This window comes from Antechinus flavipes, chromosome 1, assembly GCF_016432865.1.
Source record: "Antechinus flavipes isolate AdamAnt ecotype Samford, QLD, Australia chromosome 1, AdamAnt_v2, whole genome shotgun sequence".
Taxonomy (NCBI): Eukaryota; Metazoa; Chordata; class Mammalia; order Dasyuromorphia; family Dasyuridae; genus Antechinus; species Antechinus flavipes.
In genome coordinates this window covers 320,046,245-320,073,832 of record NC_067398.1, presented here as the reverse complement: position 1 = coordinate 320,073,832, position 27,588 = coordinate 320,046,245, and the positions used below count along the sequence as shown (strand labels likewise).

The 27,588-nt window shown below is 34.9% G+C and overlaps 1 long non-coding RNA gene across 1 annotated transcript in view; it reads left to right on the top strand.

Moving 5' to 3' along the window:
- LOC127556069 (uncharacterized) overlaps positions 1-26,853 on the top strand; it is a 37,588-nt gene extending 10,735 nt beyond the window's left edge. The window contains exons 3-4 of the long non-coding RNA XR_007952351.1: positions 6,278-6,370; positions 26,431-26,853. This is a non-coding gene — a long non-coding RNA (uncharacterized LOC127556069). The remainder of the gene's footprint in view (positions 1-6,277; positions 6,371-26,430) is intronic.
- The last annotated feature ends 735 nt before the right edge of the window (positions 26,854-27,588 follow it).

The following is a 27,588-nucleotide window of genomic DNA, read 5'->3' as shown; positions in this document are numbered from 1 at the left end:
TATAACACTAATGGAAAAATGAACATACTTCAAAAACAAATCGCTGGATGTATATGTAGAAAATTTGTGTATCCAGAGCAAATGTATGGAGTGATTATGTGTACAGGAAACATGCACAGAGGGACAGCTTATATAACTAGCTTTCAGTGGGAGGTCTGCTAATGACTTCTACTGATGATATCACATTTCTGCCAGTCAGTCTCACATAGTGGAGAGTCTTTGACAGGCTCTTGGGCACATGGTTGTCGAAACTTTTTCTGCCTCAGGGTCTGGATTCTCTAAGAATCTTTAGTTTAGGTAGTACCTCTCTTATCTAAAGAAGAAGTCATTTTACCAAATCTCTTTGAGCTTAGACTGTAGAATCTTTAGCTTCAGCTCTTCAACCAACCCTCCACATACTCAGTATGAGACTAAGGAAAATCATAAGTTTTGTTTTTTTCATTATTAGCACAGAAATTTGTCATTTTTTAGAATAGTTTTGGGAGCCTTTTCCTCTCTAGAATGAGAATCTTCAGTTCCAAAGTTCTTTTGGAACATAAAACAATCAATTAGTTAAGAAAAATCTGAAAGCATTCTATGTTGTGTCTCAGTATAAATCACAGTCTATTGTCTCAGACAACTAGTTGGCTTAAAATTAGAAAATCATTTTAACTGCTTTCAATTACTGTCTATTTATATCCCTTTAAAAACCTATAAACAAAGCTGCAAAGATTGCTTTTTTTTCATGCTCATGTATTTTTCCACCTATACTTCAAAACCCATTGATCTTCCATGCAAATAAAAATAAAAATAAAACAAAACAATAATCTTTTTTGAAACATATAATAATCTCTTGTTCCTAATTCATGTCTTTTTCACGTATATATAGCAGACAATAAACCTTCCAAACTTGAATCACTCTAAAATAATAATAGCAATAAAGACTAGATCTGTGATTTCATAGTATAGGGAATTCTTGAAAAAAATTCCCTCTATCAGTACAGGTCAACACCTTTTCTGTATTTTACAGTCTTAGACAGCTGCTTACAAGATGAAACTGTTCTATGGCTTGCTTAGTGGCATGATATTTGATACACAAAAATTAAAATTATTCCCATTTCATATCTATTGTAAAAAAGAAGAAAAAACACCTATTGCTTATACATTTAGAGAATTTTCACTGGCATTCAGTAGTTGCTGATGGTCATTTAGCTAGCCTATGTTAGAAGCAAATGTTGAACTCATCTTTCTTACTCTAAGATTGTCCTCTATCCACTTTATTTTGCTTTTTCTCCATGATAGATATTCTCCTTAAATCATAGATGTTTTTAGACATATAGGTGCATTTGAAACACCAGTAAACTAGTTAGGAAAGAGAATGATAACCCTGTGGGTTATTCAGTGAAGTTCACAAGTTTCCAAACTGCTTAACTCATTTCTAGGAAGTAAATTACACTTGGAAAGGTTCAAGCTGAATACATGCAGATAAATAAGAAGATTCTGAAACAGAATTTTAAAAATATATATGAGAATCTATATCTGGCATCCTTCTTACTCTTCTTTCCCAGGGGAGAAATACACAGTTACTTCAATGGGAATTTAAAGTTTGGTCCATTCCATCCCTTGGTCTCTTTTCTACCTTTCACAGACTTGTATACTCAGGATCTCTTAGGAGGGGAAAATGAAAGCAGTAGTGCTAGAAGACCAGTGATTGATGATTTTTTATTATCTTATTCTTGTTCCTAGAGCCATGATTTGGCTAAGTGTTAAAATATTTATTTAAGGTCACTTCCTGTGATCACTTAAATACTATTGGGGTGCTGATCTTTGGACTTGAGACCATATTCATCCTTTTCATTTAATTTTATTTTTGTTTTTACTGTATAATTTTCTGTTTTTCTTCATAGGGAGAAAACTCATCAAAATTATAAAAGTTGCTAAGATAATTTCTGAACTAAGTGACAATTTTTTTTGAAAGTCTCTGTTTAGGTTGAAGATTCCGGTGTTGCCTATTTGATGAGAAGGATTTTTTTAAAGTTATAAATAGATTGTGAAAGGGAACTTTGATAATTACTCTCCTTATCCTATAGTAGAAAAGAAGACATCTTCTCATCAATCAGTCAGCCAGCTGATGTATATTTTTAAAACAATTCCCATATGACCAACTCCATGTTAGGTAAGGAATATAAAACTATAAATATGATTCCTTTCTTCAAGTAACTTTCAAATTGGTTAGAAAAAGAAAATGAATACAAAACCAAAATCTAGACAGTGTGGTACAGTAAAAAGATGCTGTATACAGAGAGCAAAATTGGTACCATTAGATCTGAGCTCAAATCCTATTTTTGATACTTCCTACATGTGTCATCTTAGATAGTTAGTTCATTTATCCTCAATAGATCTCAGTTTCCCCTTTAGTGAAATCAAGGAGTTGACCTAAAAGATCTGTAATATTCCTAAAGACTTTAGAAATATGATCTTTAGATAATGAGAAAAAGTTTATGCTAAAAAAGAATGGATAATACAGTGGGATTTTAAGACCTCAGATTTATATCTGGAAGGGGTTTTAGATGTTTCATCAAAGTCTCTTATCTTTCAGATGAGAAATCTGTGGCTCATAAAAATTCAGTAATTTTTTCAAGACTGCATTAATAATAACTGTAAGATCTGATCATAGTATTCAGATTCTCTTCACTTCAAATCTAGAGGTCTTGAAAGTCTTCTTTAATATATGAGAGAAAAAATGTTTAAAGAAATAAATATTTCCATAAAAATGGGGAAAGGATCTACATGTGCAAAAATGTTCATAGCAGCCTTTTATATAGTGGCAAGGAACTGGAAACTGAGTCAATATCCATCAATTGGAATTATGGTACATGAATATAATGAAATATTATTGATCTTTAAGAAATATCAGCATCACTAAATCAGTAGACGAGACAGATTTCAGAAAGACCTAGAGAGTCTTACATGAACTGATGTGAAGTGAAGTAAAACCAAGATACATTTTTCATAAATGAGAAAAGTCAAGCTTATAAAGGAAATGACTTACTAAAAAGTCATAGAGCTTGTAAGTACCAGAGACAGGATTCAGAGAAGACCTCCAGCCTGAAATTCCTATACACTTTGTTTCATTTCCACTCTGACTTTGTGGTAAAATACAAAAAGCATTGAACTTAGAGTTATAAGACTAGGGTTCCAATTCTAGCTCTATTTTTATTTTTTTTGTGTGTTAACTTTTTGTTTTTCAAACAATACAAAGATAGTTTTCAAAATTCACTCTTGCAAAAACCTTGTGCTCCATTTCTTTCTCCCTCCTTCCCTCCCTCCATCTTCCCTTCTCTAGACAGCAAGTAATTCAAAAAAGGTAAACATGTGTAATTCTTCTAAACATATTTCCACATTTATAATGCTGGACAAGAAAAATCAGATCAAAAAAGAAAAAAATGAGAGGAAAAAACAAGCAAGCAAACAACAATAACAACAAAGATGACAATACTATGTTATGATCCACGTTGAGTCCCCATAACCCATTCTCTAGATTCAGATGGCTCTCTCTATCAGAATTTTATTGGAATTGTCCTGAATCACTTCATTATTGAAAAGAACCAAGTACATCACATTTCATCATCACATAATCTTGTCACTATGTACAATGTTCTTTTGGTTCTACTTACTTCATTTAGCATCCATTCATGCAATTTTCTCTAGGCCTTTCCAAAATCATCCTGCTGATCATTTCTTATAGAATAATAATATTCCATTACATTCATATACCTTAACTTATTTAGCCATTCCCCAAATGATGGACATTTACTCAGTTTCTAGTTCCTTGCAACAACAAAAAGGACTGCTGTAAAAAGTTTTGTAAATGTGAGTCCTTTTCTCTTTTTGTAATCTCTTTGCAATACAGACCCAATAGAGACACTGATGGATCAAAGGGTATGCACAGTTTTATAGTCCTTTGGGCATAGTTTCAAATTGCTCTCCAGAATAATTGGATCAGTTCACAACTCCACCAACATTAGTGTCCCAGTTTTCCCACATCCCCTCCAACATTCATCATTATCTTTTCTTGTCATCGTAGCCAATCTGAGATGGTACCTCTGAAGTAGTGTCTCAAAGTTGTCTTAATTTGCATTTCTTTAATCAATAATAATTTGGAGCATTTTTTCATAAGGCTAAAAGTGGCTTTAATTTCTTTGTCTGATAATTGTTCATATCCTTTGACTATTTATCAGTTGGAGAATGGCTTCTATTCTTTTAAATTTGAGTCAATTCTCTATTTTTAGAAATAAAGCCTTTATCAGAACAGTTTGAGTTAACATTCCCACTAGTTTTCTGCTTCCCTTCTAATCTTGGCTGCATTGTTTTTGTTGTACAAACCCTTTTAAATTTAATACAATCAAAACTATCCATTTTGCATTTTATAATGTTTTTTAGTTCTTCTTTGGTCATAAATTAATTTGTTCTGTTTCTAGTTTCTTTTTTTTTTAATTGTATGGTCAATTCATTGATCTTCTCTTTCTCTCTCTTTTTTTTTATGTAATCCTCAAGAGATATAAAATTTCTCATAAAAATTGCTGTGGCTGCAGCTCATCACTTTTGGGGTCTTGTATCATTATTGTCATTCTCTTTGATGAAATTATCAATTGTTTCTATGATTTGTTGTTTAACCCACTTTTTCTTTAAGATTAGATTATTTAATTTGCAATTAAATTTTGGTCTATTTCCCCTGGCCCATTATCAATTTAATTTTTATTGAATCGGGGCAGCTAGGTGGCGCAGTGGATAGAGCACCAGCCCTGAAATCAGGAGGACCTGAGTTCAAATGTGGTCTCAGACACTGTCTAGCTGTGTGACCCTGGGCAAGTCACTTAACCCCAATTGCCTAAAAAAAAAAAAAAAAATTTTTATTGAATCATGAACTAAAATAGATGCATTTGTTCTTTCTGCCTTTCTGGTATGATTATGAGATTTTCATGTACTGATACAGGTCAATTTTTGCAAATGTTCCATATAACAACTAGAAAAAAAGTATACATTTTTCTGTTCCCATTCAACTTTCTCCAAAGGTTTATGATACCTAATTTTTCTAAAATTCACTTTACCTCCTTAATTGCTTTCTTGTTTATTTTGTGGTTTGGTTTATCTAGTTCTGATAGAGGGAGCTGAGATTCCCCACTAGCATAATTTTACTATCTATTTCCTCTTGCAATTCTCTTAACTTCTTTAAGAATTTGAATGCTATACCATTTGGTGCATATATGTTTAGTATTGATAGTACTTTGATATTTATGGTAGACTTTAGCAAAATGTAATTTCTTTCCTTATCTCTTTTAATTACATCTATTTTTGCTTTTGTTTGATCTGAGATCAGGATTGCTATCTTTGCTTTTTTAAACTTCAGCTGAAGCATAATAGATTCTGCTTCAGTCTTTTACCTTTACTCTGGGTATATCTACTTCAAACGTGTTTCTTGTAAACAGCATATTGCAGGATTCTGCTTTTTAATTCAATCTGCTATATACTTTGGGTTTATGGGAAAGTTTATCCCATTCACATTCACAGTTAAAATCTCTAACTCTGTATTTTCCCCAAAGTTTATACTTTTCTTTTTCCCTTTCCCCTTTTCCTTTTCCCCCCCAAAAAAGTGTTTTGCTTCTGACCACCAGATCCCTCAATCTGTTCTCCCCCTTTTCAGTCCCTCCCCCATTCCTTATTCTTTTCCCCTTCTATTTCTGCTCTTTCTTCTTTTAGTCTCCCACTTTTATTTCCCCTTTATCCTCCTACTTCCCTATATATTGAGATAAATTTCTATATTAAACTAAATATGCATGATATTCTTTTTTGAGCCAAATTCAATGAAATTAAGTGTAATGCCTGGGCTAGCTTTTTGGAGGTCCTCCAGAAGGGCCTTGGTCTCAGCAGGATAGTCACCATGAGGATGGATAAGATTAGAGTCCAAAACCTTCACTGGCTCTTACACAGTCTGTATGTGTCATAATCTGAGCCAGTCTCAGTCTGACCCAGTCTGTCAGTCTCAACCAGTCTCCCTCTCCATCTGACTTTGTCCCCAGTTCTCCTTAAATACTCTATTACAATCACATCATTACAGTATACCAAGTATAAGCCAATCTAGAGTGATTATATCATTATATCAAATTAGATATATATGAACCAGAGAAATATTATCTCATCAATTCCACTGAGTTAACACATTGTTTCAAATATACTTCTTTTAAGTACATTTCTCCAAAATTCAATCTTCTACATCTCCTGCTTTCTTTTGTTTTAGAACACAGGTGGTCATACCTTCCCTGACTTCTCAGAAAGAGAGGTGAAAACACCAAAAAAGAGGTGATCGTGCCCATCCTGACTTCTCAGGAAGGTGAGAACTCTAAACCAGATATTGTTAGCAAGTTTCCTCTGGGCTGAAGGGTCTTACTTGAAATAGGTATACATAAATCCATCAACTTGGGAGGTATTGCATAAGTACATAGTAATAGAACACAGGCTAAATTGATGTAACAAACAATATGAATCAACATGAGTATATAACAAACAATATGAATATACATGTCCATAAATCCTAGAAGGAAGGTATTTAAATAATAATCACACTTTCATCAGCCAGGAGATAGTCCAAAACCAATCTATCATTACTTCAAGTGTCAGGGAATTCAATGATTATGGCAAGTTTTGAAGTTCTGCAGTAGTCTCATCATGTATTAGGGAATCCAATGATTCCTGCTAGTTTTAAAGTCCTGCAACAATCTTGTCAACAATTTTTTGATGTTCATGAGTCAATTGCCATAACTGCCATGCTCTTTCAATGGTGGACACAGAGAGTGATGGAATATCATATTCCAGGCCCTTTGATCCTTTAATGTGGATGCTGCTAGATCCTGAGTAATGCTTATTGTGGCTCCTCTATATTCAAATTGATTTTTTTCCTTTGTCTGGTAGTTTTGGAATTTGGCCACTATATTTTTTGGTATTTTGATTTTAGAGTCCCTTTCAGTAGGAGTAACAGCTGCAATATAGAATATTCCTGGATTCTGTTGTTGGGAGTCGAAATCTGAGCAAATATCACTAAATTGCCTATTAGGAGTCTGCATCAGTAAACCTGATGCTACTACTTCTCGTGGGTGATAAGTCATACATTGTCTACCTGTATTAGTGACTGGGATATTAGCTACACATTTCCCAGTTTCCCACATCAGTGTATGGATGGACATTGTTTTTTAAGCACTCTCAGGAGGTGAAATGGTCAATACCACTGTGCCTGGAGGCAAAGGATTCATAGGCTAGACAGGGACAGATTTCACCTCTCCAAAGATTATCTCAGTAGTCCCAGCTGCATACAAATCTATTCTCCCCAATTGTAATCCCTTTCTCCCATTAGGCAGCTTCTTGGCTGATTGATCATGTCTGACTACTGAACTTTTTAAGACTCTTTGGGTGTGACATCAGCTGCCATCATTCTTCAAGTGTTTTTTTGCCTGGGGCCCTGGAGCTGGGCCCCACTTCCCAATTCCCTAAGTCTACATTCTGATATTCAATGGAAGCCTCTGTTGCATTTTGGATATGGGGTTTTGGGTCTTGTTCTCTCACCCTGTTTTCTCACTCTGTCCCATGCCAACATTGAGCTTTCAAATGCCCTACTTTACCATATTGAAAACATTGATGACTGTCTCTGGAAGTTTCTTGCCAAATGTTTGTCCATGTTTGGATCTTGAGAAGTCTGCATCATAGCCTGGGTATAAAATGTATTTGTGCCCAGTGTGGCACAGTGTTTTATGATTTCATCTAAACAAGCATCTTTGTATAGTCTTAGTATAATTCTTCTACAAATCTCATTAGCATTTTCTCTAGCAAGTTGTTTCATATGACAGATGTCTGCAGATGTCCCATGAAATCAGCATAGGGTTCATTTGGACCTTGTACTATTTTTGTGAGGCTTCCCCTCTATCTTGTCTTCCTAAGCTAAAGCTCCATGCTTTGATAGCAGCAGCAGCAATTTGCTCATATGCTGCTATAGGGTAATTAATCTGTGCAGTGTCTGCAAAAAGACCTATGCTGCTAGTTGATCAAAGGTAACTAGTATATTAACTCCTGGAAGGGGTAGCAATTCTGATCTGATCCAGATAAAGCAAAAAAGTAAAAGTAGATCTAATTAAAAGAGATAAAGAGGGAAAGTACATCTTCATTAAGAATACCATAAACAATGTAGTAATGATATTAAATGCATATGTATATGATACTAAATGTAGAGCAACCAAATTCCTAGAGAAGATTTTAAGCCATTTACAGGAAGAAAAAGACAGAAAAACTATATTAGTGGAGGACTTCAACTCTCTTAAGATCAGACAAAGCTAAATACAAAATAAACAAGAAAGAAACTAGGGAAGATAATAGACTCCCAGAAAGCCTAGATATGACAGATTTTTGGAGAAAATTGAATAGGTACAGAAATTAATGCACCTTTTTCTCATAAGTACATGGCACCTACACAAAAATTAACCATATATATTAGGGGCACAAAAACTTCACATTTCATGTCAAAATAAGGTCAAAATTGCTATGTGGTTGGGGTATAAAGGATGATATTATAAACAAATTAGAGAAACAAAGCATAATTTTCCTATCAGATCTTTGGAAAAGGGAGGAATTTATGACCAAAGAAAATCTAGAGAACATTATGAAAGGCAAAATGGACAACTTTAGAGGTGGATTCTGGGAAGATAGAGGAACATGTTAGCAAATTTCAAATTCTCCCAAATTTATCCACAAATAGAACAAATTTGTGCCTCTGAGAGAATGTAGACTGGTAAAAATCCCAAGAAAACTTAAGGCAGAATAGGTGTCCAACTGATACAACTAGACAATCTGAAGAAAGATCCCAAGCTGGGATTAACCTGTTTTAAGTCCAAACATCTTTGGGTTAGCTCCATAGAAAAATCAAATGGGGATATTAAGGGCTATATGGGTGTAACAAGAACCTCAGCAGGAAACACAGACACTTTCATCTCACACACTGATTTGAATCAGGAAAGAAAGAGTAAAACTAATTTGATTGGGAATGCCAGGTCCAACTGTGTTGCTGAAAACAGAACTGGGTGAGAAAGAACTCACATCTTGTGAGTGCAGAACAGTCAGGGCACTGCTGCAAAGTGCAGAGCTGAAGGGAAACGTGGGGCACTATACCCTTGATCCCAGAAGTAGAAATGCTTACACTAATACCTTTCATTAAAAAAAAAAGAAATTAACTGGGGAAAAAAATGCCATTACTGAAACATATTATAGGAACAGGGGAGAGCAGGCTACATCTTCAGACAAGGATGCTTTAGTGTAAAAAAAAAAAATTCTACAAATGGCAGAGCAAAGATGGCAGAGAACAGACACATCTCTATCTGAGCTCCTTTGAGCATCTCTCAGATCAACAGCAAATTAAGCCTCTGAACTGGTTTTGGTGACAGAACTCACAAATATTTAGCGTACAACAAATTTCCAAAAGAAGATACTTTGGAAGAATTTCAGAAAAGGTCTGTTTCAAATGGGCAAGGGGAGAGGCTGCTGAGCCCAGACTGCAGTGTAGGGATCCCGGACAAGAAGCTAGGACGTGAGCCAGGGTATTGAGGCATCCCAACACTGAAGAATCTACTGTGAGGCTCCTAAACTACTCTGTCCTTGTTACAAACCAGTAATTCAGCAGATTTCCTAGAAGACATCCAAAGTAAATACAAAAGGCAAATTATGAGCCCCTGAATGCCAGAAAGAAGACCTGGCCATGCCTACACAGCACAGAAAGTCAGAAAGCAACACCAAACCCAGGGCAAACTAAAGAGGTTGTCACCCCTTTGCTTTAAGAGCAGACCTCAACCTTTTTTAAAAAAATGAGCAAAAAAAGCAAAAAGAACTCTAATCATAGAAACCTTTTATAGAGAAATTGAAAAACAGACCTCAAATCCTGAGGATCCTAAAGCCAAATCAGCTCCAGATTAAGCCCTAAAGAGTGATGTGAGTTGGTGTCCATTTAACAAAGCTCTCTTGAAAGAATTAAAAAAAGAATCTTAAAGGAGAGTAAGAAGAAAAATGGGTAAAGGAAATGAGATCTTTATAAGAGGGTGTGGAAAAGAGAAAAACAGAAATTATCTGAAGAAAACTCCTTAAAAAGTAGATTTGATGAAATGAGAAAAGCATATAATATAACTCATTACAAAATAGATCTGATGACATGGAAAAGGCAAATAACTCCTTACAAACTAGATTTGATGAAATGGGAAAAGCATCTAACTCCTTTCACAATAGATATGAAAAAGAAAACTATTTGTTAAAAAACAGAATTCGTGAAATGGAAAAAAAAATCAATGTAATTTAAAAGTTCAATAGGGGGGCAGCTAGATGGTGCAGTGGATAGAGCACCAGCCCTGAAGGCAGGAGGACCTGAGTTTATATCTAACTTCAGACACTAAACACCTTTTAGCTGTATGACCTCGAACAAGTCACAACTCCAATTGCCTCAGGAAAAAAAAAAGAATAAAAGTTCAATTGGCCAAATGCAAAAAGAGAAAAAAAAAGCTAACTGAAAAAAATAATTCTTGAAAAGTTAGAATTGAACAAATGGAAATGCATGATTCAATGAGACTTCAAGAATCAGTCAAAGAAAACCAAAATACTGAAAAAATAGAAGAAATGTAAAAGACCTCTTTGGAAAACAACTGATCTGGAAAATAGATCTAGGACAGACAATCTAAGAATTACTGGACTTCCTGAAAATCATGATGAAAAAAAGATCATAGACATCATCTTTCAGAAAACCATAAAGAAAAACTGCCTTGATGTCATAGACCCACAAAGTAAAATAGCCAAATTTTAGTTGTAGCTAAATTTCAGAATTGTCAAATGAGGGAGAAAATATTGGAAGCAGCCAGAAAGAAACAATTCAAATATGAAGGATTCACAACGAGGATTACCCAGGACTTAGCAACTTCTACCTTAAAGAATCATAGGAACTGAAATCTGATATTCCAAAATGCAGAAGAACTTGAATTGCAGCCAAGTATCAAATATCTAGCAAAATTGAGCATTATCTTTCAGTGAAGAAAATAGACATTCAACAACACAGGTGAATTTCATTTATTTCTCATGAAAAGACCAGAGCTAACAAAAAATTTGATCTCCAAATACAGAACTCAAGAGAAGCATAAAAACATTAAAAGGAAAGAACTCTTGACAATTATAGCTCTGTTATGGGTATATTTAATACAGGAATAATTTGATTTTATTGTGATTACACATACACATATATAGACTAGAGGTGGAAAGGGGATTATACTAGAAAAAGGAGAAAATGGAGGGAAACTGAGAGAAATTACATCTTTTGAAGAAGGAAAGAAGCTCTATTATGATTGAGAGAAAGAAGAAAGAAGGGAAGGAGATGAACATTGTGTGAATCTTACTTTCATTACATTTGGTTCAAAGAGAGAATATCAGACATATTTGGCTTCACAGAGAAACTTGTCTCATCCTATAGGGAAGAAGGAGGGTAAAGGAAAAAGAAAAGGGGAAGGCTAATAAAAGAGAAAAAAAAATTAGTAGGGGAAAGTTATAAGAAAAGAGGAGGGGATTGTAAATAAGGAGGGATGTTTGAGGGAGGTAGTAGTCAGAAGCAAATTATAGGGGAGAAGCAAAAAGCAAAAAGGAAAAAGAAAAATATAACAAGGAAAATAAGATGGTAGGAAATAAAGAGTTAGTAATTTTAATTACTGTGAATGTGAATGGGATGAACTCTCCCATAAAAAAGAAGCAGATAGCACAATCAATTAAAAACTAGAATCCTACAATATGTTATTTACAAGAAACACATTTAACCAGAGTGATACTCTCAGAGAAAAGGTAAAAGGGTGGAGCAGAATCTATTATGCTTGAACTAAAGTAAAGCAATCAGGGAGAGGAATCCTGATCTCAGATCAAGCAAAAGCAAAAATAAATCTAATTAAAAGAGATAAGAAGAAAACTACATCCTACTAAAAGGTACCATAGATAATGAAATAATATCAATACTAAACATATGTGCATCAAGAGGTATAGCATCCAAATTCCTAAAGAAATTAAAAGCGCTGCAAGAAGAAATAGACAGCAAAACTATATTATTCTAGAAGAAATGATCACCAGGATGACTTCAGACAGGCCAAGGGAGACTTACATGAACTGATGCTAAGTGTAATGAGCAGAACCAGGAAATCATTATACATGGCAATAATAAGATTATACAATGATCAATTTTGATGGATGTGGCTCTTTTCAACAATGAGATCATTCAAGTGAGTTCCAATGATCTTATGTTGAATAACGTCATCTACATCCAGAGAGGACTGTGGGAACTGTGTAGATGACAATATAGCATTTTCATTCTTTTTGTTGTTGTTTGCTTGCATTTTATTTTCCTTCTCATTTTTATCTGATTTTTCTTCTGCAGCAAGTTAATTGTATAAATATGTATGCATATATTAGATTTAATGTATATTTTTACCATGCTTAAAATATATTGTATTATTTGTAGGAGAGGGGATCAGTAGGAGAAGGGAGAAATTTAAACATAAGATTTCACATGGGGTTTACTTCCTGCAAGGAAGTAAAGACAGACACTAATGAGTATAATTTCTTCTACATATGTGTGTATATGTATGTGTGTGTGTGTGTATGCATGTAATGTCTGGACTAGTTTCTTGAGACCAGCCTGAGTCCTTGGTCTTAGTGGAGGAGTGAAGAAATCAGGAGAGCCACCAGGATGGTCAAAGATGGAGTTTCAAGTCTTCTCTTTGTCTGTGGCTGAGAGAATCCTCTGTGTTTGTGGCTGGGAAACTTCTGTGTCTGTGTCTGAGGGCCTCCTCTGTGTCTGTCACTGAGACAGTCCTCTGTGTCTATGGCTGAGTGGCTCTGTGTCTGTGGCTGAGAGACATGTTCCCAGTCCTCCCAGCCCTTAAATGCTTCAGTGTGTGTGTGTGTGTGTGTGTGTGTGTGTGTGTGTGTGTGTGTATGTGTGTGTGTGTAGAGGACTGGAACTCTGGAAAAATTTATATATATACACACACACACACACACACACACACATATATATATTTTTTTCTTAAATTGCAAAATTGGCCAATTTCAAAAGGAGGTACTAAAGCTCACTGAGAAAAATAATTCCTAAAAATTTTAATAGAGCAAATGACAGCTAATGACTTTATGAGAAATCAAAATACAAGGAAGCAAAACCAAAAAATAAAATAAAAATAGAAAATAGAAAAAAAAAATGAAATATTTCATTGGAAAAATAATTAATCTGGAAAATAGATCCAGGAGAGATAATGTAAGAATTAATTGGACTACTTGAAAAAAATGATGAAAAAAAAAGAGCCTGGACAACATCCTTCAGAAAAATCATCAAGCAAAAATGCCTTGATATCCTAGAACCACAGGCTATTTACCATTGAAAGAGTCCATGGATCACCCCCTGAAAGAGAAACCCAAATGAAAACCCTAGGAATATTATAACTAAATTGCAGAATTATTAGATTGAGGAGAAAATCCTGCAAGCAACCAGAAAGAAATAATTCAGATATTAAGGAACCATAATAAGGATTACCCAAGACCTAGCAGCTTCCACTTTAATGGATTGAAGTGTCTAAACTATGATACTTCAGGGAGCAAAGGAACTTATATGGCAGTTAGGGTATGGATCTGGACCTAAGGCCAGGGCTGCACTGGTGCAGCCTGCACTGAGATTATAGGCTAGGCTCCCACCCTGATTTCACAAAACCTATCTGCTGACCTTCCAGATCTTCTATGGTGGCTCTGAGCTGAGAGGTCTGGAAACCACCAGTACTGCTGCTGATTCAGAGGTCTGGTTGGGTTTGGATATCAGTCTGTGGTTATACTGCTGAGGGAGAGGGAGTGCATTGCCACTGCCTGCACTGAGACTACATGCTAGAATCTCACCCTAATATCACAGAGCTTTTCTGCTAATCTTCTAAGTTGACTTTCACTGAAAAATCTTCTACTTTGTGTTTTGGGGTATTCAGATTCTGGGTGGGCTTGATCAAGTTTTGTCTCTTATGTTGGGGTTCAGTCTGTTTTGCTGGGGTTCAGGAGCTCACAATTTCCTTTCTCTAGTTTTGTTGGAAGTCTCACAAGTAGCTTGCTGATCCACTGGCCTGCTAAACCAGAACAGAGTAGCCAATGCTGCTGTATTTTGGCTAAGTGCCTCCCACTAGATTCCTGCACAGGATCTCTCTTTCCTGAGTTTCCCTGCATAGCACCTGCACTGGGCCATGTCTCTTCTCCCACTGTTTTTCACTAGCTGTGATAATTTGATGAAGTCTTTTCACCAATTTAGGTCTGATCTTTCTTGTTTATAAAATGAGTGTTGTACAAAGTGATTTCTAGTGTCCTTTCCTAATCTGATACTTTGTGTATCCATAAACTAGTCTTCAATATAATTTCATTCAATATATTTTAGGGTGATAGTGTGAAATAGAAATTATGCTTTATAGCACAATGTTAGCAAAAAACATTAGATTGTGAATCTAAATATAAGAGTTTAAACCTCCTTATAGGCTGAGGAAGTTACAAGGACTGGTAGGAACTTAATAACTCTTTATTTAGTCATTGAGTAATATGAGAGAGAATTTTCTGAAATATACTTATAGAAATCTCCGAACTTCAAGATAAGGAGGACCAAGATGTAAGGAGATCATATGAACTTCCACATTTTGCCATAAAATTCCCTTAGAGGAAAAAAAATAGAAATACAATCTCATTATGGTACCAACTTTTTGGTTAAGCATACTATATAAAAGATTTATCCTTGCCATTAGAAAATGATAAAACTTCATAGTGTTCTCATGCTTGTTTCTTTCTCAAAATATTTATGTATCATTATATAGACACAAAGTTATTTAAACCACAATTTATCTGAGGCTTGGCTTGAGACTATTCTTAAAGAGAGAGATGGTGGTCAAGAGGAATTATTTTGTCTACAATAACATGCAATTAATTGATGCCATGTTTTACCTCTAATTTTTATTTTAGCCTTCCAGATTATTTGAGAGAGAGGCTACAGTAAAGGGAGCAGAATAGCCGAGAGCAAAAGGAAGGGAAAACTTAGTAAACTGTCATAATCTCTCATTTTCATAATCATAATATTTTATATTACAGATCATCTGAAATGGGGAGATTAAACATGAAAATGTTTCATCTAGAAAACAAATTTACAGGCTCTATTGCTATACCAGCTTCCTTTAAAGCAGTAGGTTTTGTAAGCAAAAGCTAGTGACTAGAGTTTATGTAAAAGATCCAAACTTTTAGAGAAACATGCTGGAAATACACTTGTGTTGTTTCATCTTCTTTGGCGAGAAAAATAAAAGACCATTGGAAGAAAAAAAAAGAAAGAAAACTATGCTATCTTTCTGAATTATGCCTTCCCCCACATAGTCTTCATTTTCTCTGAAAAGAACTTCAAAAACATTCTGTGTCAAATTACAATATATCTAGGCTGAGACAATCAACAGTACACTTAGGACTAGCTAACAAATGGCCCATTTTAAGAAGGCAAATGTTTGGGGTTCAAAGTAGAAAGGCTCCTTTGAAACAAACAGTAAATAGGCAGCCAAATTCTTAAAAACTCCTGTGAAAGTCTCTTTGAAGTTAGTGGGAGTTATCTTAGAATATCTGGGTCAGAATTTAGCTTGTAAAAGAAATCATTTCTGCAAATGGGATGGAGTTTGGGATAGAAATTATTAAGAAAATCTGCTTGACCAAGAAGTTCATAAATCATGTGATATGATCTATTTTGTGCCTCAATAAATAGAAATATTAAAGCTATTATTCAGTTTTCAAAAGGAAGACAACTTGCTGATACAATTCAATTTAACACATGCAGACATATACATGTTCAACATTTACATTTATTAATGTTCATAGCACTGTACTAAATTCTTCAAATTAACAAATTATTAATTAAGCAATTCTCAAACTTTATGGAGTTTACAATCTAATAAAATATAATATACATAAAAAGCACCTGTCATGTACAAAGTACCTTATCATATCTTAGGGGAGATATACAGTTTGGATAAGATAATCTCTTTTTTAAACAATTATATTATTAGTTATTAATTAGCATTTATAGAGTATTTTGAGGTTTGCACAACACATTATATATGATTTCTCATTTGGATCTCACCACAATATTAAGAAGGAAATTCTATTGAAGTTATGCCTTTTTTATAGATGGGGAAACTCAACTATATTTGATAGATGAGGCTGAGAAAGATTAAATGATTTAAGTAGAGTTAATTAATAAATTTTTGAGACAGAATTTGAATACAGGTGTTACTGTTTTTTAAGTCCAACACTCTATGCACTTTAACCATCTTTTACGGGAATCAAAAGATAATGAATTTACAGCTGAAAGAGACCTTGGGATCAACCAATCCAGTGTTTTCATTTTATATAGGTCAAGAAAAGTAACAGTCATTCAGATAGAAAAAGAAAAAATAAACAAATAAATCCTTTATTTGAATTCAGATATTCATACTCAAATCTCACTCATTTCATTGTGCCACATCCCGATATAAATAATTTAACAAATAATATCATAGAAATACCTTAATAAAACAAAGTCCTAGGTCAGATCTTAATTCAAACAGGAAACTTTGCCTTCTCCCTCACCCTTGAATTGTAGCATAAATATAGATGGATAAGAAATTTTCCTCAAGGGCCAATCTGGATAGCTCTGTCTGTCTGTCTGCCTGCTTTCCTTTCTGTCCCTGTCTCCATTATCACTAATGTCCATACAAACACACAAAATCATACACACACACACACACACACACACACACACACAGAGAGAAATATGTATATGTTTCAACTTAGATTACTTCCCCACTTTAAAGGGAAAAAAAGATCCAAAACTCCTTCAATTCTATTAGTATTCTTTTCATAATATAGATGAAAGCAAAATAGCTAATTGTTTTTTTCTGTATATGTACAATTTTGGTTTGGTATGGCTTTCATGATAAGGTATTGAAGCTTTGCAAGTAAATATGTTAAACATCAAGAATCTGGGTTTGGTGTCAGAGGACTGTGTTCAATCCTATCTCTGTTTCTTTTTAACCTGCATGTTTTGGAGAAATCATGTTTCTTTTATTGTCATTAATTTTCACATTTGTAAAATGAGGACAATAAATTAAATTATTTTTGAATTCTTTTTGCTCTATGATGTTTTCATTCTAAGCCTTTTAATCAAATAAGAATGAAAAATGATGCTGATTTAAGCTATATTTAATTTTTAAAATATTTTAGATAATTTTCCATATATCTAGTGAGGTTAAAGTGAACATTTCATCTTTTCCATGGAGAATTAGAGTTTTGTAGTATTGTTAATAACTTTAAAGTATTAAAATAATTTTACCAATGAGAGTTGATGAAATGTGGCAAAAAAATTTTTTTGGCAATTTGACCAAATATATTGATATCAAATATTTGAATCTTTTAAACTAAAAATATTCTTTATTGCATTTATATGTTTTTTAAGCAATTCTTTCATGTCTTATAATTTAAAGACAAAATACATCAGAGGTCCAAGTATCCTTAGATGCCATTTTTTCCATGATGCAGAATTATAAGATCATTATTTCTTGTGGAGCAATGCCTCTTCCACATGTATACTTTTTTCTGATTTGATCAAACTAATTATTAATGTCCTTTTTATGTATTATACCATACTGTGATTTAGTTGAATGAATATTATAAACATCAAAAAGTAAACTAATCAGGAAGCCATGGATTCAGATCCTACTTATAATACATATTATCTCTTTGTCGCTGGACAAGTTATTTTTCTAATACTATCTTAGCTTGTATGTAATACTTTAGTGTCCACTAAATGTTTTACAAACATTGTTTCATTTTATTCTTACAAAAATCCTGGGAAATAGGTGCTATCAGAGTCCACATTTTACAGGTGAGAAATCTGAAGCAAATAGATATTAAGTGATTTGCTCAGAGTCATACAGCTAGTGTCAAAAGATAAACTTAAAGCCAAGTCTATATAATTCCAAGGATAGTATTCTATACATTGAGAAAACATATGAAGACACAAAAAAATGATATATCATAGTTTAGAAAATACTAAAAATAAAGCTTGCTGGAAGTGTTTGCTACAAGGTAAAAAGTACAGTTCTATGAAATTCATAGAACATCACCAGAAAAGAACCTTTAATTTAACCCCCATAGAAATGTATTTGTCACCATTCTTCAATTGATAAGTGGTCAAAGAATAAGAACAGATAATTTTTAGATGAATAAATTAAAACCATTTTTAGTCATTTGAAAAAATGCTCTAAATCACTATTGATCAGAAAAATGCAAATTAAGACAACTCTGAGGTACCTATAGACCTCTCAGATTGGCTAAGATGATAGGAAAATATAATGATGAAGTTTGCAGGGGATGTAGGAAAACTGAGACACTAATACTTTATTGTTGGAGTTGCGAACTTATTAATCATTCTGGAAAGCAATATGGAACTATGCCTAAAGAACTATCAAATTGTGCACACCCTTTGATCCAGCAGTGTCTCTATTGTATCTCTATTCAGAAGAGATAATACAAGAGGGAAAAGATGTACATATGTAAAAAAAGTTTGTATCAGCACTTTTTTCAGTGACAAGGAACTGAGTGGATGCTCATAAGGTGGAGAATGGCTGAATCAGTTTTGATATATGAATGTTATAGAATATTATTGTTCTGTAAAAAAACAATCAGCAGAATGATTTCAGAAAGGCCCAGAGAGACTTATATGAGCTGATGCTAAGTGAATAGAACCAAGAGATACTTGTACACAACAGCAAGATTGTATGTTGATAAATTCTAATGAATATAACTCTTTTTAATAGAGATGATTCAGATTAGTTCCACTGGAGATGATGGAGAGAGCTGTCTGCATCCCAAAAGAGGACTGTGGAGACTGAATGTGGATCACAACATAGAATTTTTACTTTGTTATTGTTTGCTTGCATTTTGTTTTCATTTTCATTTTTCCCTTATTGATCTGATTTTTTTTTGGTGCAGCACGATAAATGTGGAAATATGTATAGAAGATTTGTACATGTTTAACATATATTGGATTTCTTCTTAACTAGGGGAGGGGATAAAAGGAAGAAAGGGAGAAAAGAATTTGGAGCACAATGTTTTTCAAGGGTGAATTTTGAAAACTATGTATAAGTTTTGAAAATAAAAAGTTTTTTAAAAAAGAAATTTATTTGTCAAGCTCCAGTTTCAAACATTACATTATAATGGATATGAATGAATGAATGGTTTTGAATATAAATTACTTATCAATGGGGGGAAATTATGGGGAAAATATTGAAAATCTGGATAACTCCATGGATTCAAATCCTAATTATAATATAAATTGATTGTTTGTCCCTGGACTAGTTATTTTTCTAATACTATCTTAGCCTGTATATAATATTTCAGTGTCCACTAAATGTATTTTTTTTTATCATTATCAACCCTAAAATCCTTAAACAGCAAAGCTTAAAATAATGAAATGACTACTTTAAGAAAATATGGGCTCTTAGTATATTGAAACAATGCTACACCATCTCAAAATAACAAAATATATATGGGAAATATTTTTAAACATATAAACTTAATGTGAATTAACTTCTTAATAAGATAAACACAACTTTAAATACTGAATAATTAAGTGAAGGAGATAATGGCTAGCAGATAGAGCACTAGGCCTGGAGTCAGGAAGAATAGAACTAAAATGCAACTTAAGATACTTTCTAATTGTGTGATCCTAGACAAATCACTTCTAATTGCTAAGAAAATTGATCAATCTATTTGAATCCATTGGAGAAGGGAATGGTAAACCATTCCACTATCCTTGTCAAGAAAATATCAAGTAAGATCATGAACAGTGAGACAAAACTGTGACAAATAAATAACAACAGCAAATAAACAACAATCTAATTGTATCTTACATACTATGGGAAGTAAAACAAACAAACAAACAAACAAACAAACAAAATCTGCTTATTTCCAAACTGATGTAGGAAGTGAAAAAGCAGCTAATTATTTGTATTTATTTCAAAACTAACTTTGTAAAGGTGGCATTGAGAAAGCAGTGACTAGGAAATAAATTGGAAATAAAATTGAAGCTAGTCCTTTAAGATATGGAAGAACTAAATTTTTGATCTATAGATGTAGGGTACTATTATTTCATTATAAGAAAAGCTCAATAAGTAGACTCCCCCCCCCCCAAAAAAAATGGGAATACTTATATGAGCTGTGATAAATTGAAACAAGCAGAAAGAGAAACAATTAATCCTGGTTACCATAATGTAAACAAGATTCCTAAAAACAAAGGGATTTAATAGTCATACTAAGTCTTGTACCTCTTTTCTTTAATTGACAAGATTAGGGATATTAAGTATCAGTTGTTAACAAAGTTGCCAACACTGTGATGGTTAGTTTTTTTCTTAACTAATAAGCAAATCTAACAAATGTTAAAGTATTGAACATGCATAATTCTGTAATGGTTTACTTTGGGGTGTGAAAAATCTACTCTAAATGACTGATATAAAAAGATACTTAATTTAACTTACTTTTAAAAAGAAAATAATGATAAGGAATCAGGAAAAAAGTTAATAAAAGCAAAAAAGATAGGAGATGAGTTTGAGATAATAAATAGGAGGAAGGAGGAAGAAGACAAAATTGTTATGTGACACCTTCAATTTTGGTACCACAAAGAACAACTCCATATAATAATTCACAGAATAAAAGATAGGATAATTTGTAAATCATGCTCCTACCTTCAAAAGATGGATATTAATGCACTTTAAAGTTATATACATATATTTTTGTGAAGGGGGAGGAAAACTGTTCCTTTTACTGAAGCTGTGTTCCCTTTACGATTATCACTCTGAAACTGTGCTCCCTTTAAAATTATCACTCTGAAACTGTATTTCCTTTTGATCTGTGATCCCTTTTGGAGTCTCAGGTCCTCCTGGTGAAAGGCATATCCTCCCAGATAAGTTATCTTTCAGGGATGCCAGAGCTTTTGATTCGATTAGAATTCCTGGTCAACTGCGGAGGAGGAAGAAATTTGTGACCAAAGAAGAACTAGACATCATTATTGATCACAAAATAGAAAACTTTGATTATATTAAATTAAAAAGCTTTTGTACATACAAAACCAATGCAAACAAGATTAGAAGGGAAGCAATAAACTGGGAAAATATTTTTTTACAGTCAAAGGTTCTGATAAAGGCTTCATTTCCAAAATATATAGAGAATTGACTCTAATTTCCAAGAAATGAAGCCATTCTCCAGTTTGATAAATGGTCAAAGGATAGGAACAGACAATTTTCAGATGAAAAAATTGAAACTATTTCTAGCCATATGAAAAGATGCTCCAAATTATTATTAATCAGAAAAATGCAAATTAAGATAACTCTGTGATACCACTACACATCTATCAGATAATGTTGAATGCTGGAGGGGATATGGGGAAAACTGAGACACTGATGTATTGTTGATGGAATTGTGAATGAATCCAACCATTCTGGGGAGCAATTTGGAACTATTCTCAAAAAGTTTTCAAATTGTACATATCTTTTGATCCAGCAGTGTTACTTCGGGGTTTATATCCCAAAGAGATCTTAAAGAAGGAAAAGGAACCTGTATGTGCAAAAATGTTTGTGGCAGCCCTCTTTATAGTGGCCAGAAACTAGAAACTGAGTGGATACCCATCAATTGGAGAATGGCTGAATAAATTATGATGTCTGAATGTTATGGAATATTATTGTTCTGTAAGAAATGACCAGCAGGATGATTTCAGAAAGAGACTTACATGAACTGATGCTGAGTGATATGAGCAGGACCAGGAGGTCATTATATACTTCAAGAGCAATACTATATGATGATCAATTCTGATGGTCATGGCTGTCTTCAATAATGAGATGAATCAAATCAGTTCACTTTGTTCAATAATGAAGAGAACCAGCTACACCCAGCGAAAGAATTATGGGAAATGAGTATGAACCACAACATAATATTTCTACTCCCTCTGTTTTTATCCACTTGTATTTTTGATTTCCTTCTCAGGTTATTTTTATCTTATGTCTAAGTGCTATTTTTCTTGTGTAGCAAAATAACTGTATGGATATATGTAATGACCGCATATTTAAAATCAGCCGGAGTCAGGAATTCAGGTTAAGGGGAAAATCTTCAATATTTATTGAAGTGAAGAGGTGAATAAAGATTGCGATAGCAAATATAGGCAAGAAAGATTGCGATAGCAAATATAGGCAGTTGCGACAGGAAGCCAGCTAACAGAGAGAGACGCGAGCTGAGCCAACCTTGGCAATGGCAATCCCAAAAGTCTCTCCTCCCCTTCCTTTTCCATTCCCCTGCCTCCACCCACCAAAATCATCATTTCCTATACAACACATCAGGACTTGCACAAAGAGTGGGTGGGGGCCATTCTTTCTCCAAGCTTATATATTAATAGAGTATGGTCCAATTACTATTTAGCCTCATGTGCTTGGGACCTCAGTGCATCAACTCAAGCCTCAGCCCATTACAGATATATAAAGATATATTGTATTTAACATATACTTTAATATATTTAACATGTATGGGTCTACATGCCATCTGGGACAAGGGTTGGGGGGAAAGAGGGAAAAAAGTTGGAATAGAAGGTTTTGCAAGGGTCAATACTGAAAAATTATCATGCATAAATCTTGTAAATAAAAAGCTATAAAAAATAAGAACTTGGCCTGCAGCCAAAAATAACATATCCAGCAAAATTATCCATAATATTGTATGAGGAAAAAATGGACATTCAATGAACTTGCATATTACCAAACCTAAATGCAATAGAAAATTTAAGATATAAGAGCCAATATAAAAGAGCAATTTCAAGGAACTTAATATAAACAAATTGTTTATGTTTCTTAAAAAAAAGAAATGTTGAATTAGTTGATTTTCCATAAAATACTTAAGTTTTAAAATGAAAATAATGTAACTGGAGAAAATAATAAATATATAAAAATTAAAAAAAAAAAAAAAGAAATCCTGGTCAAAAAGCACTTCTTTGAAGTGTTGTTAATTCCATAGGAGATATGGGCTGGAAACTGATAAGCATCTAAACCTGGGAATCTGAGTCCTGAAGTCTCAAAATTCCTTAAAAAGGGCAGTATCTAGACTCACTTTTTGCAGAAGGCCAAGCAATTTGCTAGCACCCTCTGCCCATTGAGAAGGCATTCTTTTCTCAGTGCAAAAATCCATTTCCCCAATAGGACTTTGCCACTATAGAAGTCAGTCTCTCAGCAAACTGATTTCTATCTAACAATAAACTTTCATTTCTGCCATTAATAATTCAGGATTAGTGAATTCTTTTACTTTAAACCTGTGGCCTACTAAAAGGGGGGTTTTAACAACTGTCTTATTGCCACTAACCTCATCACCACCGAGAATTGAGGGGATACAACTTCATTATTTGGTTCCCTTACAGGGAAACCCTGGAATCTGGACAAGGTTAAAAAAAAAAAAAAAAAAAAAACAACTCCTCCCCCCCCCCCCCATTCTATAGTGTACACCCAAACACCCACAGTAGGTTTGGGTTGTCGGAGTCCTAGACTCAAGCAGTATTCCCTCAGGGAGAATACCTGCTTTCTCTGACTAAAGGCCTCCTTTTAACACTATCTCTAGAGACATCTAGAGAAGGACCAGGTGCTATGGAGTTTGGGGAAAACTGAGGCTTTTTCCTGTCAAAAATGAGACATAACACCTCTGCTTCTAAAAAATCCTTGCTTGAGCAGAGACATTCGGGTTGAGAAAAATCGCCAAACTGGAAAGCTTAAGATGTTTAGATTTGCTGGAAGGGAATCAGTCTCCCTAGATCCAGTCCCTCTAGAGACAAAGGAGCCTTCCTTTCTATCTCAATGTACTCTTAAATTCCTTTTCCTCTTACCTGAACTAAATCAAGGAACTTTCAGCTTTTCCAACAATTCTGATTTTATGCTCTGCCCTTGGGCAGAAACACTGAGCCACTCTGAAAGGAAGTGCCTCTTTCAAAGTCAAATCTCCCCCATCCCCCCAGACCAAAAAGAAACCTGGTCATTACTCCAGGGACCCCACCCAACATTTTCAGGTGGCCAAGGCCAGCATCCTCCTTGATCTGTCCTGGAGAGATAAACAGAGGAACATAGAGAAGCCAACTTTGAGCCCTCAAGTTTCTCCCACTTTGCTGTTACATACAACTGCTGGAGTCTTTAATGACAAGAATCAGACTTTAGCCAAGAAGAGAGGTCACAAAATTAAAGCCAGATTTGGAGGCATATCTCGACTCTTGGCTGCTACTCCCAGGAACTACGGGGGTTGAGTTGTCTCCCCAATGTCCTGCCCTCCTGCAGGAGTTTGGGGCTTGGTTGAGCTCCCCCTTGCTCCAATTCCAACATGGCATCAATAGCAGAACCTTAGTTATTCCTGGAAGTGAGTAAGAACATTGCATTTCTTTCTCCTTCACTCTCACTCGCAATTCTGGTCTCTACCCTCCCCGCCCCCCCCCCTCCACCCATAGAGTGGAAATTACAGAGGAACCCAAAACCTGTCTCAGACCTCTCTCCTATGCCTTGCTGGCTTGGTAATCTGTCATTTAAATGCTCCTATCCCCTTCCCTTATTGGGGTACTATTTAATGGTGAGATGGGGACTCAATCTTATCTTCTCAATCCTTCAGAAAAATTTTTCATCCACCAACTTTTAAATTACATGGTTAAGAGGTCTTGAGAAATTTATCAGCAGTCTGGACAAGCAGGTCCATGCCCATCCCTGACCCCTTATCTCTCTCTTAAAGGAGCCAGAGTTATGACCCCATTCAGAAAGCCTGCTTATCCCATACATTTTAACTTTGGGACAGCCATTAGAGGTTTTAACTTCCCATTGGGTCCAGAGCATTTTAGAAGTCAAAGGACATCAGTGGCTTGGTGGGAGACCTAATAGATATCAGGGTCTCCTATCTGACCTGATTCTGGGTGCATCACATCCTTAATCCTGCCACCCTATGTTGGAATCTTTACAAAGTGTTAACTCATTAGAGTTGATAGAGACAATACTTATCTAATTTAGTGCTACTTAGCAAATCCTCTAGCTCACTAATATATTTAAATACTCATTGGAGTTCACACTTTTGGGAGATTGACAAGTCAGAAATCCATAATTCCACTCTCAGATCCCATAATCCCACTCTCTCTCAGAGGAGAAGTCAACCTTTGGGAGATCACATATAAGAAGCTGACAGAGGCTCAGTCAGAGTCAGTTCAGAGCATTGCCAGGAGTCGGAGAGGAGCACTCTGGGAGGAAGCCCACAAGCCCACTCTCGGAGGTGGACTCAGATTCATTCCATTTTCCACCTTTGTGCTGGCTGGGGGCTGAAGGATAAACCTTTGGATTTGGAGACATTCGGAGGGAGCTCTTGGAACCAAGCAGAGAGACAGGCCACCAAGAAAACTAACTGGGCTATTTTGGAGGAAGCAATAAAAGATCTGAACTTTTAATACCTGGCTGCATTTGGAGTGATTATTACTTTTAACTGAAACTAAGGCTGCCTCCAGAAAACCTTCCTAAGAAACCTCCTCAGAGAGAACCATTATATTATATAAAAGAAGAAGAACACCATACCCTGTTTTCCTGATTCCATCCAACCTGGAAAAATTAGCTTCCCTGAAAATGGGGATACCAAGGCAGGATATTCTGTGGTGACTCTCACTGGCAACTAGAGGCTAAACCAATTCCTCCTGGGACTGCTGCCCTAACCAGAGCTTGAACCGGGGAAGGGAATGAGAGTAAACACTTTTTAATGACTCCAAATATGCTTTTGCATGCTCCCAGGGCTGTCTGGAAAAAAAGGGGTTTCTAAACAGCTTTTGATTTTTGCTAACACTCCTGAAAGCCTCAAGGCACTTGTTAAGCTCCTTGCAGAGAGATAAACAGCCTAGCTTTTTCAAAATACTTCTCAGGAGCACTTTGGAGAAAGGAGGGATGCAATGGACCTGCATCTTTCTTTCCCTCATTTTCACTCTCCTGTCTTTAACTTTTTCTCACTCCAAAAATTAGAACTTTTTGCTCCTAGCATATTCTCTCCTACTTTTCTTTGATTAGCATTATATATCCCTGACAACAATTAACTCCTTGCATAATTAACTCCTTAATTACTTTCAGCTAGGGAGCTCTGTAGGCAGTGGAGTGGGCTATCAGCATTCTTAAGGCAGCCCACAGATAGGACCTGATACATTTTTTTTGCAAAAGACCTCATTTCTAAATATCATCATAACCCTGGATGACACCCCACTTTTAATCTGCTCTTGAAATCTGTTTCTTCTAGGATTCAAGCTGTGAATTTCAACTGCCCTCCAGCTGCAGACTGGGATTGATTGGGACACATGACACACAACCAGATGCTCTGATGCTGTCTTCAGATTTCACACCTCCCCTCCTGGTTTGAACCCCCCAGTATCTCTATGACCCTTGTCAGCTTGAAGTAGCTATATGAAGTTGAGATCTTCTTCATTTTTCCCCAAATGGATTTGGGTGATAACTGCTTGTGAGGGGATGGAGGAGGAGGGAAAATATTCCCTTTATTGAAGCTGTGTTCTCTTTAAGATTATCACTCTGAAAATTTATCTCCTTTTGATCTGTGACCCCTTTTGGTGTCTCAGCCCCTCCTGGTGAAGGCATTTCCCCCCAAATAAATTATCTTTTGGGAATGCCAGAGCCTTTGATTCAATTAGAAATCCTGGTCAAAAAGCACCCCTTTGAAGTGTTGTTAATTCCAAGGAGATCTGGGCTGGAAACTGATTAGCATCTAAACCTGGGAACCAGAGTCCTGAAGTCTCAAGACTCCTTGAAAAGGGCAGTATCTGGACTCACTTTTTGCAGAAGGCTAAGCATTTTGCTAGGACCCTCTGCCTGCTGAGAAGCCATGCAAGAATCCATTTTCCTATAGGACTTTGACACGATAGAAGTCAGTCTCTTAGCAAACTGATTTCTATCCAACAATAAATTTTCATTTCTGTCATTAATAATTCAGAATAAGTGAATTCTTTCACTTTAAACCTGCAGCCAACCAAAAGGGGATTTTAACAACTATTTTATTGCCACTCACCTTATCACTACAGGGAATCAAGGGGATACAACTTCATCATTTGTACATACACATATATGTAACCTATGTATATGTGTGCATGAGTGTATTTATACAAAGTAGAATTACATTATCTGTATTAGGTGGGATAAAGGAGTGGGCAACTCTGTGTGTTTATGTATGTGCATGCACAGAAGTTAAAATGCAATGGATTTGAATTGAATAAAATTTCTGAATAAAAATAATAAAAAAAATAACAAGACAGTGTAGAGTAAAAACTTAATAAATACAATATTGAATATAAATGGATTAAAGTAACACGTAGAAAGGAAGAGAGACTCACATTAGATTGGAAAGTACAAAATTAATTTGTTGCCTATAGAAAACATATGTTGGGGT